Below are 10,688 nucleotides of genomic sequence, written 5' to 3'. Positions count from 1 at the left end.
TATCTTTTGATTATTAATGTTCTAAAATTTCAATATCTTTAATACTTAAGTAGATTAAATAATGTTTCCTTTTTTGAAATCCTTCAATAAGAAAGTAAGACACATTTAACCTTTTTTGGCTATATGTTAGTTGGATAAACCTGATCACATTATTGACACCCTAGCTATAGAGTTGCTGCACTTCATATCATATTCAATATCTATAGTATTGTTTTATAGATTATATAGTTGAAATTAAAGTTAAATTACTTTTGCCAAAAAATGTAATTAATCCTTTAAATTTGAATTTAGACAATTTCTATAAAACAATACTAGATATGTATTTCCATCATGGTCTAGAACTTGTTTGGATATAGCTCATATAAATTAGATTTTAAGCCATGATGGAAAAAGTTTACAAACATACATATGGGACAGTATAGAACATAACTAAAGAAAATAAAAGTAATTAAATATCATGAATACCAAACCTTACCAAAATCCAATCAAGAAATTTAAACAAGAAAAAAATCTAATTAGTTAGTAAACTATTTCTTCCTGTAAAGTATATACATTAGATATTCAAAAAGCTACTTTTTATATGATCATAAAAAAGATTTATTCTGAAGTTTTTCAATTTACAGTGTGCTAGAAATATTTGATTATGGAATAATAGGAAAATATTCAATGTTTGATCTTACTGAATTACTCTCATTGATTAGATTAAGGGAGAGGATGTTGAATATTCATGATAAGTTATTCAAATTTTTATGTATTAATCTTGGAAACGTTTGCAGACACAGAGCAAAGGACTTTAGAAGATTTTGATCAGCCCTGAAATATTATTTATTTACTAGTTTAAACTTTAAATATATAATAATATAATTCTATTTTATTAGGTCAGTAACGAAGGTTCTCGCTAACTGTTGAACCGATTTGGTTCTACTTCAAAGTAAAGCTTCTTATAGTTACTGAATTGATTTTAGGCAATTTTATTTTTATTTAAAAACCCTGGGTATAGTTTTAGGTTATATTTAAAACACTTCCCTTTGAATATATAGCCACTAGTTGCTAGGGGCACACTGCTAGTTACAGGTAATGAAACAGAATAGTAGCAAATAGAGACAAACAGGATATTTAGAAAGATACAGATACAAACTAAATATTACTAAAACTAAGTTAAAAAACTGCTATAAAGTTAAACAGTAATTTAATTGTAATCAAATAGAAAAGATATGTTTTTTTTTTAAATTATGAACTAATAACAAATAGATAAGTAGAAAGATTAGGATGCAAAAAAGAGACAGGTAATGAATAAAAAAGATATTTTTTCACTATTAAGCTTAAACTATTATAGATAGATAGATATAAAATTTTTGATATATATATGCATAGATAAATATCCTACCTCTATTTAAGTTGTAGATAATTATATCTCACTTCCTCTCTTGGCACCTAAAAAATATTATGTTTTTAAAAAGTTTATTTGAACTAGAACATATATTGTTTATATCATACTAGAGTTTAAAAGTAAGAGCTTGATTCTTGAATAATTTTTAACATGCAAAATTGTCTTCCCTCCCCCCCCTATCCTTTTTTATTAATACATTTTTTCTTTGAAAGCAAATTTATAAAGACTTGGTTGTACATTAATTTAAGCACAATTAAGTGACAACTCCCTCTCTACACATTTTTTTTTTTGTGGGGTGGACAATTTTCCTGGGTAAATTTCTCTTTTAGGGGTTGTAGTACTCTCTCCTAAAATAATTATAAACCTTCCCAGAACCTATGATAAGCAACATTGTAAAGGAGAACCATATTGATTCAGTGGATAGTAAAATCCTTTGGTACAGACAGACTCACAGACACATATCCTGTTACTTTATCATAAGGATATAAATGTTTATGCTTTTAATAGTCAGTTTCATTAATATAATGCATATTTTGGCTCTGTATACTGCAACATCATAAAATAATAATATTCATATTTGTATTTTGATTCTTTTCTTGTGTTTTTTGACCATTTACTTGACCATATAATGTATGACTTACAGAACAGACAATATTTCATATCACAGGAACAAAATAAAGAATGTTTATTTTTTTTATTTTCTGAAATCTTAAAAATTAGATAGACAGACACAAAATACTTATTAAAATACTAGCGGCTTTGCCCCTAGCCTCTATAGTGGTTACCAAGATCTTAATGAACGGACGGACAGACAGACAGACAGACAGACCAACAGACGGACAGACTTTATATTATAGATAATCAAATTATATTTATAGATAAATCAATCTTACCATGTTGCCTAAGTATTTCTTGTATTTCAGTTTTTTTCCATTGGGCCTTGTCTAGAGCTGTTCTACCTAGAAATTTGTTAAATTAATAGATTTTACAGGGAGCTTCTTGTAGGATTTCATAAAGTATAAAGGAAAAATCTCTCTCAGCGGTGTTCACAATGGTTTGGAAGGAGGACAATCTCTTGGAAATTCCTAATATAAAAATTGCATATTATAAACATAAAAAAATTGTTAAATAAAAGGGTAAAGGAAATAAAATATAACTGACTGACTGGCTTATATCATACAGGGGACATGCACATTTTTTTAGCCCTCTAGCTCTAATAGCAGCTAGGAAATAAGGGGCCCTAACCGCCCCCAAGCAATTAAAGGGCAGAAAGAGATCAGACTTTTAAGGGTTAAGTTGAAAAGGAGTTAAACATATACCCATTTGCGAGGAATTAAGTTTAAGAGATTTAATACATAACGTTTTACCCCACAAAAAGTAAAATTTTCAGAGGGTTTGTCATTGTTTTAAATTCATGATGGTTGTTACCTCATACCTCCCAAAGAGATTGATAGATAGATCCTCTGAAAATTCTCTGTTATAAATTATATACATAGATATACAATAGAACATTAGATAGATAGTAGCTAGATATATGGGTAGCTCGATATATAGATGGGGTGCTGCAGATAGATAGATAGGTAGATAGATAGATTTATGTGATGGAAATATAGCAATATAATATATTTAACTACTAACCTGCTTTATTCTTAATATTGACAGCAGCTCCTTGTTCTAATAAGATCTTCACAACATCAGTATGTCCATACCTTGCTGCCCAGATAAGACTTGTCCATCCTAGATATAAATATATTAGATTTATCATATATTGTGTAGTTTAGAGTAAAATTAGAGATGCACAGGGAAATATATATAGAAAAGTATAATTTTGTAATATATGTATAGTAAGATAGATAGAAGGATATTTATGTGATGGGAATATTGTATTATAATAATATTATGTAACTAACCCCATTTATTCTTGGCGTTGATGTCAGCTCCATGTTGTAATAAGAGCTGCACAACATCTGTACGTCCAGCCCTTGCTGCCCAGATAAGACTGGTCCATCCTAGATATAAATATATTAGATTTATTATATATTGTGTAGTTTAGAGTAGAATTATAGATACATAGGGAAATATTTATGGAATAGTATAATTTTGTAATATATGTATAGTAAGATAGATAGATAGATGTGATGTAAATATAGTATTATAAAAATATTATGTAACTAACCATTATTAGCCTTGGCATTGATATCATCTCCATGTTCTAATAGGAGCTTCACAACATCAGTACTTCCATACCTTGCTGCAAACACAAGACTGGTAGCTCCTAGACATAGATATATTAGATTTATTATATATTGTGTAGTTTAGAGTAGAAATATAGATACATAGGGAAATATTTATGGAATAGTATAATTTTGTAATATATGTATAGTAAGATAGATAGATAGATGTGATGTAAATATAGTATTATAAAAATATTATGTAACTAACCATTGTTGTCCTTGGCATTGATATCAGCTCCATGTTCTACTAAGAGATTCACAACTTCAGTTTTTCCATGCCTTGCTGCCCACATAAGACTTGTATATCCTGGATATAAATATATTAGATTTATTATATATTGTGTAGTTTAGAATAGAGTTATAGATACACAGAGATATAGAATATAGATATTATAGATACTTAGAAAAGTAATAAGTATATATTGGTGGATAAGTTGGGTAAATTAACTAAACATGATTATTTGTAGCTTTTATCTCAAAGTTTTCAGTTAATTTTGTTGTTACCTCAATGTACTTCAAACGTTTATCCAACACCCCCCCCCCCCTCTACCTACTAATATTTTAAAATTCAATTGAAAAAAAGAGGGTTAGACATAACTCTTGAATTATATGTTTATCTCCAGCAGAGGAGTCCTAAAACTGTAGGGCATACAACTCACAGTGGGATCAAATGACAAATATTTACTTGGACATTAAGAGTAGACAAAAGTAAACTTCAATAAATAGACTTGTATTTGAAGAAATGGTGTAATTTCTTTTGCTTTAACTCGGAAATAACTTAAATTTTGCTCCTGTTAACTTCTAATTTGCATTTGGTAAGTATGTCTGGCTGTTTTGGAGCAGCGAAGCTATCCTATTTTAAAAAAATCTATAAACCTTCATAACTTTAGATAGGATAGGAATATTTTAACAAAATCAACGTCTAACAAAAAAAATATTTTTGATGAACATAAATGTTTTTTTTGTTGCTTTGAAAAAATTGGGTAAAAAATGTGGAAAATCATAAAAACTGACATGAAGTTTTCACTACCCTTTTTAAAAATGGCATAAATTCGCCAAAAATTAATATTTTTTAAAAATGTCTTTTCTAGCTGTCTACTTACAGCCATTATTAGGTCCTAGGATTTATAAAAGTCAATTCTAAATTTTTTGGATGTCCTGATTTTTGTCAAAAGATCCCAATGTGCAACTGTGGTACCCTAACCATGCAGGGCTAATAAATACAAACTAACCAAACAAAAGACCAAAAATATAAAAAAACTAATCCCCTCTCTTATATTAAATTACATAAAAAAATGGGGGGCATTAAACTGTTTTAAACCTATTTTTAAAAGGTATATCAAAAATATACTCTGACACCTGTAAAATCATACTGCAAAGCCAAAAATGAGAACAATTGCCCATATAGATTTTTATTAGGATTTTAAAGTTTTTTTTTTACTATGGATTAAATAAATTTTACTGAATTGTGATGTTTCTTTCCTTTGTGGGTAAAATACTCAGCTTTTAGAGTGTCTTGCTTCATAAATATTATATGCTAGTATTAAGTAAAGTTATGTCTTTTGATTTTATCTATATCAAAACTAATTAAAAATTAATTCTTTACAATATATCAATGAATTAACATAAAAATGTTTCATGTCTATTATACATTTAAAACACATAAAAGTCGGCTGTAGAGGACTAAATTTGTAAAATAATAATAAACTTTTATGCAATACAACAAATTTATCTTTATCACATTTACAAATATGATATAAAATAAGAATATTCAAACTTATTTTTAAAATTATTTTTGAAAAGTATGTATCTTTAATTTGTATACTTTTCATTCTTTTCATTTTAATTAAATAAAAGTTATTCTATTATATTGGAAATAAGTCACTTTATGAAACCACTATATTTAAAATTTAAAGATTTATAGCTTTGTCATTGGTTTATATGTTAATACAAAGATATATCCTACATCTTTCACTTTTAATGAATAATTATAAATATAAAATCAAAAGAGCTATTATTTACTATCATTATCTTTTTATCATATTATGAAGAAAAATGCTTTGTAAGGAAGAATTTTACCCAAAAAGAAAATACAGTTCACGATCCAGTAAATTTATTTAATCCATAGTAAAAATAAACTTTAAACCCTAATAAAAATGAAGTGTCAGAGTATATTTTTGATATACCTTTCAAAAATAGGTTAAAAACAGTTTAAGTGCTCAAGAGGCAATTTAGGGAAACATCTGAAATTTAAGACAATGAAATTTATTGCTCATAATTGCACTAACTGTTTTAATTTAAAATTTAAAAATAAAGAATTTACAAAGAAATAATTCTAAGCCACTTTGTAATTGTTAGATACATCAACTAGTTCTTGAGTAATATGTTTTGGCATTTTACTTAAATGTAAAGAGAGAGTAAAACAACAAGATTGATGAAGGACGTTATAAACAGTCAATGAACAAATGATTGGACATGCAGATTAGAGATTGATATTAGAGATATAATAAGTAACTTACCTTTATTATCCCTAAAATTTACATCAGCACCATTGGATATATAGTACTTTACTTTCTCCAATAGTCCTGCCTTGGATGCATCAAGAAGAAGATTTCCAAGATTTCCTAGATAAATTAATCTTTCGTGAAAATTTTATTCTACATATCTAAATATCTATAAATGAGAAAAAATAAGATGCTTTTTTAAACATCATATACATTTTTTAGAATTATAAATTGGTGATGTAGAGTGGTAATTCTTTTATTTTTATATTTTTTTTTTTTTTTTTGTCAAGTCAAGTTAGGATGTACTGTGTGTCCTTACATGGTCAAGGTACTCCAGGTAAAGGACCCACAGGAGTAAAAGAAAATAAAACTCACTCCAACTCCTTTTATTGTTTTTTTTAGACGAGTATGACCCGCAGATATGGCTTAGTGGTTTAACGTCCGCTTATCTGTTGGGGAGGTGTCGGGTTCGAGTCCCCAGACCGCATCAATACTAAAGATGTAAAATTAGTACCTACTGCTGCTCTTTCAGGCGTTAGAGATTTGGAGTAAGAGTAGGGGGGAAGCCTTAGCCCTAAATCAGGTATGCATGGGTGGTCCTTGGCATGGTGCACTAGTGATCGAAAAACGCTGTAAGGTCATAGGTTGATTGAAAAGTCCTTGTGGACTAGCATTGTGTAGTAACTCACTAGTGTATTAGTGGCGTTTGTTAGTTCAACTACTAGAAGTCATGCTTGGATCCTAGGTTGTATTGAAAAGTCCTTATGATTTGATGTGGCTTCAGTCATTGCTGATACAGCGTCATGTTCATGCTTGGGTTGCATTAATTGACGCAATAATACCGTGACCGAAAAATCACGAAACCTTAACTCTTCACCCATAAGGTTGAAGTAAAAATTACCCACAAGTCCTAATTAAAGTGCCAAGGAAATTGATGGGAAGGATGCAACTCGAATCTGCAACATACCAAAGACATTAAAAATGGTACCTACCTGCTCTGTTCGGCACAGGACATCAAAGAGTTAGAGTAGGGGGAATGCCTTGGCCCCAAACAGGCGCAACTCATTACCATGCACAGTTAGGATCTCCAGACAAAGATCGTGCAATCAAAGGGTTGGTTGTCTGTAATGTACTGTACCACGGGTATGAGGTGAAGGACCAAGAGTCTGGCCTTGAGTTGACAAGTTGACTGTTCAGTCCAGGTGCAACTCACCCACACAACATTAACATTAGACGAGTATGATTTGTCTTATAAAAAAGTTATTATGGAAAGATCTATTTTGCAAATTTTTTTTCTTGTAATATCAACATGAATTTGTAAAATCATGTAAATCTATGAAATGGTACGGTTTTCTTGTGCTGATATCATATTCAACCTTATTCCCCCTTTAAGGTGGGAATTTGGGCCCGATCTGTAAGGGTTAAAAACATTATATTTATAACCTGCTTCATTTAGTTTTTTCTTGTATTTCTCATACCTCTCCTTAAATAATTAATTTGGTTTGTAATTATTAATAATAAATCATTCCTATTTTAGTTTTATAAGTACTTTGGTGTTATCCTTTAATTTTTTTTTCAAATTTGAAAATTTTGGTACACTCCCCCCTCCAACCTCTGAAAAAACTATGACTCTGGCTAAGAACACTAATTTTTTTAAAAATTTGATTAAGTTAGTTTATAGTCTACAAGGCTGAGTGCCTGCTGCTAGTCAGGCAAGGGGCCCGAGTGCTACCACTAGTGAAAATCATTTCATAAAAAAAGTATATCTTACATTCATCTCATCAGTCACATTACAATTATAGGCTCTGAAATAAAAATAAAAAATATAATTGTATGTAAAAAAAAATTATGACTGGATAAAATTACATGAAAGATTTATGATTTTTTTTTAAAAATATGTAATAAGTTTTAAAAAGTTTATTTTTGCAAATAAAAGTATGTTTCTTTTGGATCTTTCAATTGTGGTTCCTGTGATATGTATACAGAGACTGTGTTGTTGGCATTTTAAATTATTTAGTCAAATTAACCCTTTAAAATTGAACCCCTTTCTGTACCTTAGTATGTTGGGAAGTAGGGGATACCCCTCTAAATCCCATAAATATTTTGCTTTCTTCACCCTTTCAACACTATCTAAAAAAAAATATACCTTGAAATCTCAACCACATCCACTGGAGATAATTGGCTCTGAAAATAGGCTTGTTTAAGTTTTAAACCAATTTAGGGGATATTTTATAAACAACTGGTCTTGGGTAAGAATTAACTATTAGGTAAGTGATAACTTTGACTTCCTTACTGCAAGGGGCATTGATTCTAGGATAATCCTGTATAGAAACTTTATAACAAACACAAATGTTAAGATTTTCCGTGTTAAGATTTTTCTTCTAAAAATGCCACAAAATCAAGAAATAAATCCTTGACATTTTTGGTTGATCAGTATAGCTAAAGGTTTGATAATCAGATGAGAAAGTTTTACATTCACCACAGTCCCATTAATGTTATATCAACATAAGATATTCATAACTAGCAGCTACGACCCCTAGAGACATCTAGGGGCACTTGAGGAGGGTGAAGTTGAGTTTGATAACCAAATTTTTTTTATATTTAAAAATTAAAATAAAAAAAATGGAGGAGGTCGATTTTTTTGTAGTTAAAAGCCTTCCAAGGACCAATTAGAAGCTACCCTGTAAAGGAGAGCCTGATCTGTTCAGCAGTTAGGAGATCATTTGGTATAGACATACAAACGCACAGACAAACAAACATCCTGTTACTTTATAATAAGGATTAGACTCAAAATAACACTCACAGGATATTGTTTGAGCAAACCAGTGTCATTGAAGTATGTTCTAAATGGCTCCCTGACAATTATACATGCTGTCTCATTATCTCTGCAATGTCCTCCACTTTCTGGATAATGGGTTATGGAGTAGTAGTCGTATGGAGTCTAAATATAAATAAATGCTGTTACCTTATTATATGTTTCATCATTATTTGGCCACAATTCAGTCAAAAATGCTTACAAAATAGACCTTCTTGACCTAAGATACATAAATAGTTCCTTCACAAGCCCCATCAATCATTTTGAGATATCTCCATATTTTTATATTCCTAGCAGCCTCAAATGAAAAAGTATAACAAGAACTTTAACTATCTTTTAAAAACTAAAGTATTTACCTTATGAATTTGATAATTAAAAAGTCATGAGTGTATATTTAGAGATTTCTCTTGATTAGAGGCTGCTAGGAATATAAAAATCAGAACATAATTCAATAGTTGTGTTGCCATAATGCTCATGTACTTAAATACCATCTGGGTCACAATCACCACCAATAAGAGCATCTTTAAGGTCGGCATCCCCAAATTTGCAGCTAAACAATTTATTTTTCTAACACATTACAATACTTTTTTATGTACTTTTTTGGCTATTTTTTTCCTTTTAGTAAACTATGAACACTAGAGGTCAGCAGCTGTCCTCTAGGGATATGGGGGTTAAATTCTTTATTTAAAAAAAAAAAAATTTGATTATCATTTATTTCTACCCAATATTATTTTCTGTATTATCAATGCATAAATTCCTTCAAGAATATCTAATTTAACAGAATCTAAATTTAAAATGAGAGAAAAGTATAAATAATTATTCTTTTTATTTATTTTATGGAATCTGAGCATATAAAAGGTAACACTCAAAATTGCCGGATCTACTGCAGTTCATGGTAAAATATTGCTGGTAACGAATGCTTCCTGTTTCCTGGCAATGTTAGAAGATTCTTGGATCTAGCATAACAAGAAATATTTCTGGAGCCACCAATGTTTAACTTTCCTGGTTGCCTGCAATTTATGCATATTCCTGGCCACTGCCATGTTTGAAATATTCCTGTTAAAAAGCAATATTTCCCTTTTTAATTCCAATTTCCCTTTTATTAAACTTACCCCACAATTAGAGGTTGATAAAATTCACACAACTCAAAAGTGGCTATTTTGGCATGTTTGTCTGATATGGTGGGGGGGGGGGGGTGGGAGGGTAGTGGTGTTTCTGTGTTTTAATTGACGGAGTTAGGAAATGCTATAAATATTGCTATGCTCTGCTACAATTCACAGTATTTTAAAAAGTAAAACCTTTAACTGATCAAATGTAAATAATGAATTAGAGGAAAGGGGGGGGGGGAGACTGAGACAAATATAATAAAAATTTGAATTTAAAACACCCGCCAAAAGTATCCGAGATTTACATTTAAAAATGGGTAACCAATTAACTTTTTTGTCAAGAGGTTACGTTATCTTAACTCAAATACCCACCAATTAAAGCCCCGTATTTTATAAGACAAAATAAAAATGCCATTCAAATTTTGGCGCGAAAGTGTTCTTTCCCGTAAAGTTTATACAGTCTCACTCTCAGGCGTTAATCAAATTTAAAAACTCGAGCTATGAAATTTTGGCGCAAATTTAATCATATGTGTGTAAAGGTTTATTGATTTAAATTTGAAAGTCTATAAAAGGGAGGGAATAGAATAATTTGAAAAAAAATCTCCCGCCATAATCTAATTACTTACATGGTTTCATGGT

At 29.9% G+C, this 10,688-nt stretch overlaps 1 long non-coding RNA gene across 1 annotated transcript in view; it reads right to left on the bottom strand.

Moving 5' to 3' along the window:
- Window positions 1–377: 377 nt before the first annotated feature.
- The window catches only part of LOC145331871 (uncharacterized), a 64,125-nt gene continuing 53,814 nt past the window's right edge, over window positions 378–10,688 (bottom strand). Inside the window, exon 3 of the long non-coding RNA XR_013883942.1 lies at window positions 378–813. This is a non-coding gene — a long non-coding RNA (uncharacterized LOC145331871). The remainder of the gene's footprint in view (window positions 814–10,688) is intronic.

Source organism: Acartia tonsa, chromosome 1, assembly GCF_053477335.1.
Source record: "Acartia tonsa isolate MP-2025a chromosome 1, ASM5347733v1, whole genome shotgun sequence".
In the NCBI taxonomy this organism is placed as follows: Eukaryota; Metazoa; Arthropoda; class Copepoda; order Calanoida; family Acartiidae; genus Acartia; species Acartia tonsa.
This window is presented reverse-complemented; position numbering and strand designations above follow the sequence as displayed.